Source organism: Glossina fuscipes, unplaced genomic scaffold (assembly GCF_014805625.2).
Source record: "Glossina fuscipes isolate IAEA_lab_2018 unplaced genomic scaffold, Yale_Gfus_2 27, whole genome shotgun sequence".
Lineage (NCBI taxonomy): Eukaryota > Metazoa > Arthropoda > Insecta > Diptera > Glossinidae > Glossina > Glossina fuscipes.
Genome location: NW_023998422.1, coordinates 1,684,162 through 1,693,813, shown reverse-complemented (window position 1 = coordinate 1,693,813; position 9,652 = coordinate 1,684,162).

Here is a 9,652-nt window from a genome sequence, read left to right as displayed (position 1 = left end):
TTTATAGTTAATAACCCAGTGGTTATGTGAAACATGTTTAAGGACTTGGCGCTATCAAAGTAGTAGGCAAGCAACCGCAATCTTTAAAATATCATTCATATTAAAATGTGAAAAACGAAAAGTGGGAGGGAACAAAACCAAAAATATATACCGTCATCTTTGCATACTGTACTCTGAAAATAAAATTCGTACATCATTTGAAAACCTCGTAGAAGTTTTCATTAATGAGTTAACTCTGTCAAGTCTAAGTAATGATTGATGTATTGGATGGCAGCAGCGATGAGTTAAGGTAAATATAGTGAATATTAAATGCCTTCCATTGTTTAATGTTGTTTCCTTATTAATAGTCGAAATAACAGGGAGAAAAGAAATCGCAAACTTCAAGAGAAACTTAGTGATGGTATGTGATTTACGCTTCAACGGCATAACGCGTACTATTATTATTATTGCGGCCTTATTATTACTAACTAAAGATAGTTAGTTCATAAAAATAAGCCATAGTATACGATATAACCAACAAGGATACCAATTATTCTTCTGAGAGACATATGTGGTTAGAAAATAAGATTTCGGTCGTCAGAAAGAGCGTTTAAAAGTCCTTCGAGAGGACCGCCTTTCTCGCTCTTACCCAACAACACATTTTTATGACTCGGCGTTTTTTAACCACGCTAGCGACAATAGCAATATATCTGCAGTGATCTTTTTGGCCGTTCCAAATGTTTCCACTTCCCGCTACCTATAATATTTCTTAACTTCGTCACAATTCTAGTAGGGAAAGAAAAAAAAAATTGGACGAAAATGAGATTTAGTTCTTCGTTTTTATATGGAATTTTACACACGCATAGTCATTACAAGAATTACAACGGACAGTGTATATGGTCTTTTTATACATATCACCATCCTTCCCGTCAAAACGTTTACAATCCCCACTGTATAAAGTGTACACCTATCCGTTGGCATCAAGAACTATTAGAACATCTTGTACACAGGTTGATATTGAGAGTGGATCAACCCGATCAATAGACGTGCCGAATGAGAACCCCCATTTTCAACACTGGTGACGCGGTCCCATAGAGACTTTTCAAAAGAAGGCCTTATGCAGAAATTAGTCGAAAATTTCTTTCGATCCGAATCAGTTTCAATAGCGTTGCACCTTGGGCCAAAACACGTCACGTATCAAATTTTATCAAACTATTTCTAAAATTGGGGCGTGTAGTTTGAACAAAGGAAAACAACGGAAACACGAAAGGACACAGGGACAAACAAACTTAAATCTATTCCCAAAATCATTCCGCACAAATTTAGTATACGCTCTGCTCGTTACTCCATACACTAAAATGCAACAACAACAACAATAATTTGTGTGTTCTATGGGCGATCTTACCCTATTTCTTCTTTTTTTTTCTAAGTTAAAGCTGCGAGATATACGAGAGTCGGGAGCAATCGAACCTAAGCTTCTTAGTTGTTTTTAATCCACTTGAGTGGGCGAGTAGGCAAAGGATCTCGACTAACGACTCGATGATATTGGGTTCAAATCTCAAGTGCGGTAGCCCGCTTAAATGCTTTAAGGCTTTTTTTAGTCTTAGAATTCATTTCTCGGGCTAGATTATGATTAATAATAATCATAATAATATAATCCTTAGGCTTACTCGCAAAAAAACCTGCTTGCATCTAAGGTATTAAATAAATGTATATATGTATGCATCGTACATAGAGAAAATCATATGAGCTGAATACGTATCCATTGATTTGCCTATGCTTATATGTGCATCTATTTATTATGGTAAATATCAAATATTACCGTTATAGTTACGTATGGAATTTAAAATTTATGAAAATACATTGCGGTTCTCTTTATTCCGCAAAAACAACTTAAATGCACATACATGCATGCATATGAATGAAATTCACTTACATTCACTGAATATTCGATTTTTAGATATGTGTTTGAAATTTTGTCGAATATCATGAAGCAAATAAACGCACATTCATGCGAAATGCAATTTCGCAAAAACTCAAATTGTAAATGGTACAAAATTCGATTGTTGTGATTGAAGCTTGATTCATCGGCATAAAGATGAAAGCAAATGCAAATATATTTGAAGCAATAAAAAAAAAAAAAAAAACTGTTTCTAACAACTTCTAAAATGCAGATAATAACGAATGTATACAACAACAAAATTAGAATCATTAGCAATAAAACAGTGCTTTAGATTTGATTGATGCACACACACACACATACACACACACACTACAGCCTACAGATATCATTATAATGCTAAACATATATATATATATATGCAGAAATACATATATGCCTATATTGGATTGGTGGAGAAGCAACAGCACACTTTTGACAGCATTTGGTTTTATTCGTTTTTCAAATAAAACGCTTAATCGCTTATTGCACTATTGGTTTAGCTATTCATACAAAAAATCAATTCATTTACTTATTCAAAGTTAAGTTATTTTTCGACATAAGAATAAATTTTCTTTTCATAAATTTCTTCCATTACTTTCTTTCACAACATAAGACATGGAAAAGCATTTGAGGGAAGGAATTTTTTGATATACGCTCTAACACCCTAATGCATTTTTATTTTATTGTAAATAAAATTATGTTTGAAAACTTAGACTACATACGGTAAATATCGGAAGGAATACATATATATATGCATGCAAAGGCAGATGCAAAAATATGCTGTGCAAATCAAGCCGGATAAATACGTCAGGTTGTATTAAAATTAATATTTAATTTTTACATTATAAATAACTAGTGCAGGTGGAGAACAGTTGGTTGCATTTAAATTAATTTAAATCCCATTAGTTTGCAATATTTGTAAAACTTGAAGTCACAGATGCATGTAAAAATAGTTTAGTTCATACCATGAAATATCAAGTTTTGCGGTATTTTATACTCAAACTTATAGCATAAGCATTTTTGCTACAAGTTTGACAATAAGAGACTTAATAATTTATTTTGTTATTTATATTATGGCACTACTGTGGCATTTGTTTCACATCATAGACTGACTTCGCTTTCCCATACCGTAGGTTAATTGAAATGCGACCTTCGGCGATATTTTCAATTGGCGATAGAATATTATTTTGATTTCAGTATTTGATGCGGGCCTCAGTACGCTGTCAAATTTTTAGCCAAAAACATTGGAAAGCTCTTGATAATTATTTTTGAACTTTTTAATCGAACACTAACTCGCTGCATGTCACCGATATTAGCCACTATTTCATATACAAATTCAAGTAAATTTTTTTGCATCTTTTAAACCAGTTTTCGGAAACGGATATCAGAAATGTTGATCACCAATTTTACGACTTTATCCGCCACTTCATGATTCATAGCACTTTCAAAGTCGAACAGTTTTTTTTTTTTTTTTTTAAATGCTTCACATCATACCTTTGCTGACTTGAATATAATAAAAAATTTACGAATTTTGAATATATAAAAGTCACAGACAAAGTCGCAGTCAAAGCTATCCTAGCATAAGCGTACACTATGCGTAGCACATCTACACAGCCCGAAGGATAGAGGGACATACCTAAGTGCTTTTAGTATTTGGTAATGACTGAGAATACGCATACTTATATAAGATCGGTGAAGCTTCCTTCTAGGTGTTGGTGAATGTGAATGTAACATGAGTAAATTCGCAACCTTTGATGGTGAGGTCAAAACTTGCACAAAATTTTCGTGAATTTTAAAATATCGCAGTGGAATTCTAAACGAAATTTTTGTTATGTGTCATTTATGTTACTTACGAAAATTATGTCATTTTTCCCTTAGAATTATATTTCTTGCCACTCAGTCTTCTAATGCATTTCGTACATACATATTTTTCCCCTGATTGAAGGAAATTACTAAACAGCTTTATGTTCATGTTATAGCAGAGACAACGAAATGCATAGAAATTCCAATATTTTGCTCAAAATTGGGATAAGGAGAGTCTTAGGGACTTTTTCTATATCTCTTATCAAAGGCAGTGGTAATGCCTGGTCTTTCATTCTCATTATTTGTATGAGTAAAAAAAATACTGCTAATGTTTTCTTCACATGACATCGCATTCCCTGAAACGTTTACAAGGCAGTCGTAGCGCATGTGATTGTGTGTTTTTAAGTGAACATGGGTTGTGGTGTGCATACAAGTGCGTATGTCCGAAATATAGCCACCCAAAAGATATATATGTAAGAAAATATAGCTTGTTTCGTTTTCATCGTTTATTTCGAAGATTTGAAGAATTCGAAATCCTATATAAGGAATACGGAAAATTTTTTTATTATTAAAAAAAAAAATACGTTATAGTTTATAATTTATTTAACATCATTTCATTTACTTATTTTATTTATGTATTTATTAATTTTATTCATATTGGTTTTATTCATATTGGTTTATTGGAAGATTTGAAGAATTCGAAATCCTATATAAGGAATACGGAAAATTTTTTTATTATTAAAAAAAAAATACGTTATAGTTTATAATTTATTTAACATCATTTAATTTACTTATTTTATTTATGTATTTATCAATTTTATTCATATTGGTTTACACATGCATATTTCACATATTTTATTAAATTTTTCATATCACACATCAGTTATTCTTCGCGGGATCTATTCACATCATATTATTATTAATTTGCTTGTATATCGGAATTAAGCAATTAAATAAATGAATTTATATATTAAAAAATAATCTTTAATTATAGGCTTTAAATAGACTACTGATTTTTATTTTTCCGGCCGGCATGGAGCCAAAAAGTTCGAATTTCTATGCAAAAAGCCTCTTAACGTAAAGTCCGGTAAGGAGCGCTATGCACGCTGCAATAGTCCGTCGTGGCATGCCAAGCTTTCGTTTTCTCCCCAATCTTATCAAAAACAAAGTTTTCCAAGAAGTGAATCATGTTTGTTTTCATAATATTGTGCTGCGTTCATTGTGCTGTGATGTTCGTACCGGTTACTTCAGAAATTTCATCATTGGGGTTTTGCAGATATGGCATTTTTGTGTTGTGTGAAAGTGTCGCACAGTCTGCCTGTAAAATCTCGTTCAAGATTTAACAGATCTGCATATATGCTATATGTCTTGAAAAGTACCTCTAGATTTTCATATGTCATTCATTTATTTAATGTTTACTTCCGGAATACAAGCAATATAATATAATGATATAAAATGAATAGACGCCGCGTCGAATAACTTGTGTATGTTATGAAAAATTCCATAAAATACATCAATTACATAAGTGTAGACAAAGTAAAATTAATAAATATATATATATAAAATAAATAATTTAGATAAAGATAAATAAATAATAGACTACAACATTATCTTTTTTAATAATAAAATATTTTTTCGCATTTCTTAGTATGAAACTTTTCATTGAAATTTACGAAAGCATTTGGCGAACGTAGAATTTCGAATTCTTCAGTTCTCTGAAACAAACGATGAAAAGACAACAAGTTTTATTTGCTGCATGCATATCTTTTCCTTCGTCTTTTTCCTTACATACACACTTCTAGGCATTGCCAAGAAACCATTAACACAAGTTTTGCACATACATGTAATAAGCATGAACGAGAAAGCATACGAATGGTTGGTAATAATCAACTCTACAACTACTGTTATTGATGGCAGATATGCAAAAAGTGCCCAAGGATCTCTTCAATCTCAATTTTGAACAAAATGTTGAAACATTTATGTATTTCGTTATCTCTACTCATGTAAATACAAGCCGATGAAATTAGTTTAGTTTATACTACTACTGCTACTAGTGCTTGTGAAAAAAAACTGCGATAAAAAGTTAAGCTTTTCATATGTCAATTTTCATGGGTAAAAATCGGGAAAAAAACCCGGAAAATAATAAATAGGTTTAAGAAAATCCAAAATTTTCCCTCTTAGACCTTTCACTATTGTGTTGCATTAGAATGGCGAATAAGCCACATTTTACCAAATAGCGTTGTTATAAGTTGGAGTGAAACAAATTTGTCGCTTTTCACTGACACAGACATAAACTATTTTCATTCAATTATTCAGTTCAATAATGTCTTTGCTTCATATTTATTTACATGAAAATGGGACAAGGCCGCCATTCAATATTATTCTTGATATCTTTATCACTCCATTCATTTTTCTTCTACTGCAACACATATTATTTTATTTATTTATTTTTTCATTTTTTTTTTTTGCACATTATACAAAATTTTAGTGCTTATTTAATTATTTAAGTCTAAACTATAAGACATCATTCGCTACTCGCAGTGTTATCTATCATATTCCTTTTCAAAAATTTTCTTTTGTCACTGCCTAAAGAGTTTCGGATAAATAAATAATAATAGTGAAAAAGCTTTTATGAAAAGTAACTTAACAAGCAGAGCAATGTGGTCCCAATTTTTCATATTTATATATCAAATCACAATCCCTAACTCTCTGCCAAGAATTACACTTTGCCTCACTGTGGTGACGTCCTTTTTGTTAAACAAAACAATATGTATAGGCAGACATAAGAGGAGCCAAAAAGGCAGACAGATTTTTGCCTCAGCAGAACATGAACTTTCAGTCGCTGAAATAAAATGGCCTTTATTTACTATATATATAGTATAAGAATGTTATGTCCGGAAGGAACTTTCCAGCCACTTTCTTGGAAAACTAATATTAAAGAATTGGATAGTGAAAGTGAAGCCAGGTGACAATTTGAAGAATCAACAAATGTTCTTAGGGCTCTGAAGTATTGAGTATAACTGCAATGGGGTAAAAAAAACTGGATTTTTAATTTTCATTTCATGTACAATATAAACAGTTTTTGGTAAAAACTGGACACAAATCAAACCTTCACAACTGAACCATTAACTGGTTTAGGTTGCATTAAAAATTTATCTTGCAGTGTAGTAGTAGTAGTTTTTCTTTAAATTTGAAAAATAACTTAAATTACTTTAAATGTAAGGTTGCCTTCAGTAGGTATTCACGCAAACTTGGCTACGATGATTATACGAGGCAATATAATTCATTTTCAGCCCGTGCATTGCAACTGTAGGCCATCACAAAATTATAGTTTGTTTTTTCTTAACGATCCCCTCGATACTGGCATCAAATATAAAACGGCTTAGAGAATAGAAAGCGAATTGCAATTAACTGAAGAGCAAGCAAGTAAGAACATTACAGTCGGACAAGGCCGACCAGTTAACACCTTACCACACCATATTATTTAACATAATTCTTATTTTCGTATGAAATTACTATGATGGGTGCATTTTCATCACCACATATTAAAACGTAGACTTTTGTGCTCTACAAAGGATCAATTTTCGTGAAAATCCTTATTCGGGTAGGTTGCAGAAAATAGGCCGGGATGGTCCAAATTTGGCATAGTTCATTTTTTTACGCAAAATTACTATAGTTATATTATTATAGTTTTCATCATGAACTTCAGCTTTCGGTATATGAGAGATGGTTCAAAAATTCCCCCAGCCAGTCCAAAGTTTTCAGATCAATATGCAATGCCAAAATACTACTACTTAGCGACTTTCGTTGAGAAATTTTGAAACACATTTGAAATTTGAATTACAACGAGTTTTCAGAATAAGGCATTATATGGGGAATGGTCGAAAAAGTGGATCGATCCGAACCATTTCCAATAGCGGTCATCCTTGGGTCAAAAAACGTCATTATACCAAATTTCATTAAAATATCTTAAAAATTATGACCTGTAGCTTGCGCAAAAATATACATGGACAGACATCTGACGGACGGACAGGGTTACTTCAATCCAGATTAAGATACTGAATCAATCGGTATAATAGAAAGTAAATCTATCTTAAACTCTTCTGCGCGTTACATACGTCCGTATTGACTTAATACCGCTATGTAACACAAGCGCTGTAAATGTTGTAAAAATGAATTATGTAATAAATTTGAATACCTCTTTTATATTAATCAACTAAAAAGCGGAATGTAAATTTTTTCCCGGAATGTTTTTTTTTTATGCCAATATACGTAGAAGCCTCGAGCGATTAGAAAAAAAATCAATCAAAATTCTCACCCTTGAACGCCTTCAACGCCTTAAGCTTGTGAATATAGTCACATAGTACAGTAGCTTTGGAGAAACAATTGTTTTCCATTTTTTAGTTGATTAAAAAAAAGGTTTGTTTTTTAATTATATAATTTTTTTAAAATTTATTAGTCAATCTATACAAAACACCTGCATGTATTTATTACATATGCTTCACGATATAATATAATAATAGAAATAAAAACAAATGCGGGAAAATTTTAGGGACGAGGCCAGAGAAAAGATTCATTGAGAAATAACTGAGGTTAATTATTCGGGCATTTAAAATACAAGTAAATATTTGTTACTGTAAGAGTCGTGTTATCACCGAATCATTAACTGGAAAATTTAGCAAGAGATTATTTATTAAGAGATTTTTTATTAAACCTACCGGCCATAGGTTACAACTGATAGTTTTACCTTCACTTGAGAGACGCAGATTTATTCTGGGTGTTCTTCTTCTTCCTCTTAATTAAGGTAATCATTGATACTTAGGGAGATACGATTACGAGTTGCTTAACCCGCTCAGAGTTGCTTGTAGTAATTAAAATGAAGTCTATCACTTGATCACAATGTCTGAGTTACTAAAGACTATCAAAACAATGTTACTTAATACAAAAGATTTTCCCAAGTCTCATCTAAATTTACTTTGAACCCAAATCAGTTATGAATTTGGCAGAAAATTTGGCTCTGCCGTTGTCGGTTGCCATGATTAACAAATTTAGATTTACTCGCATCTACGGTCTCGATTCATTCTTCCGAACGGGGGGGCACCGTTGCAAGCGGCTTGCATGCTTACTTATATACATACAAATCTTAAATTTATTTTTTAACTTTATTTATAATTTGGAGTAATTATGTCTACTATCCTAGTACATTACTAAGTACTACTAAGTTTACTATTCTAGAATTTACCTATCTCTAAATCTTAATAAGCATATATACTTAAGAGCATGAGATAGTCTCTCAGAGTTAGTGAACTCGACAGTTGAAATGTAGCAAATGAGTTCTTCTCCTACTTCAAACAAATAAATAAATAAATAAATAAATATTTATTATCATTTATATTATTTGCAGTTAAATTGATCAGGATTTAAATTATATTCAATAGATTTTTTTAATCATTTATTTTCGTTTATTATTACAGAGGGTTTTGCAAGTGCAAGTTTCATAAGTTTTAACTGCAGTAGGTCACTCATATGTCAAAAGCGATATAATACATATTTGCTTACAATGTGACAGTCACAATAGTTGCTGTACTACTGCAATGTTGATAAGTTGGATTCATAAAAATAGCGGTTTCAAACATTGTTAAACAATATTTTGATGGTAATTTCCAGCGATTAAAAAAATTATGAATCATTTGACTAAAAGCAATGTTTTTCAATGAGAGTAAGTGAACGCTCTTCTATATGAAAAACTCTCTACACGAGACACTTTACTACTTACTACGCTCCCAGAAAAGTAGACGTGTTAATGTGCTCAGAGATTGTAAAATGATCGTCCAAATGAGGGGAAATAGTTCAACAAATGTCAAGAAACTTGTTTAGAATTTTGTATTATAAACGCGACAATCTGCAAAACAGTCAGATAAAAGAAAA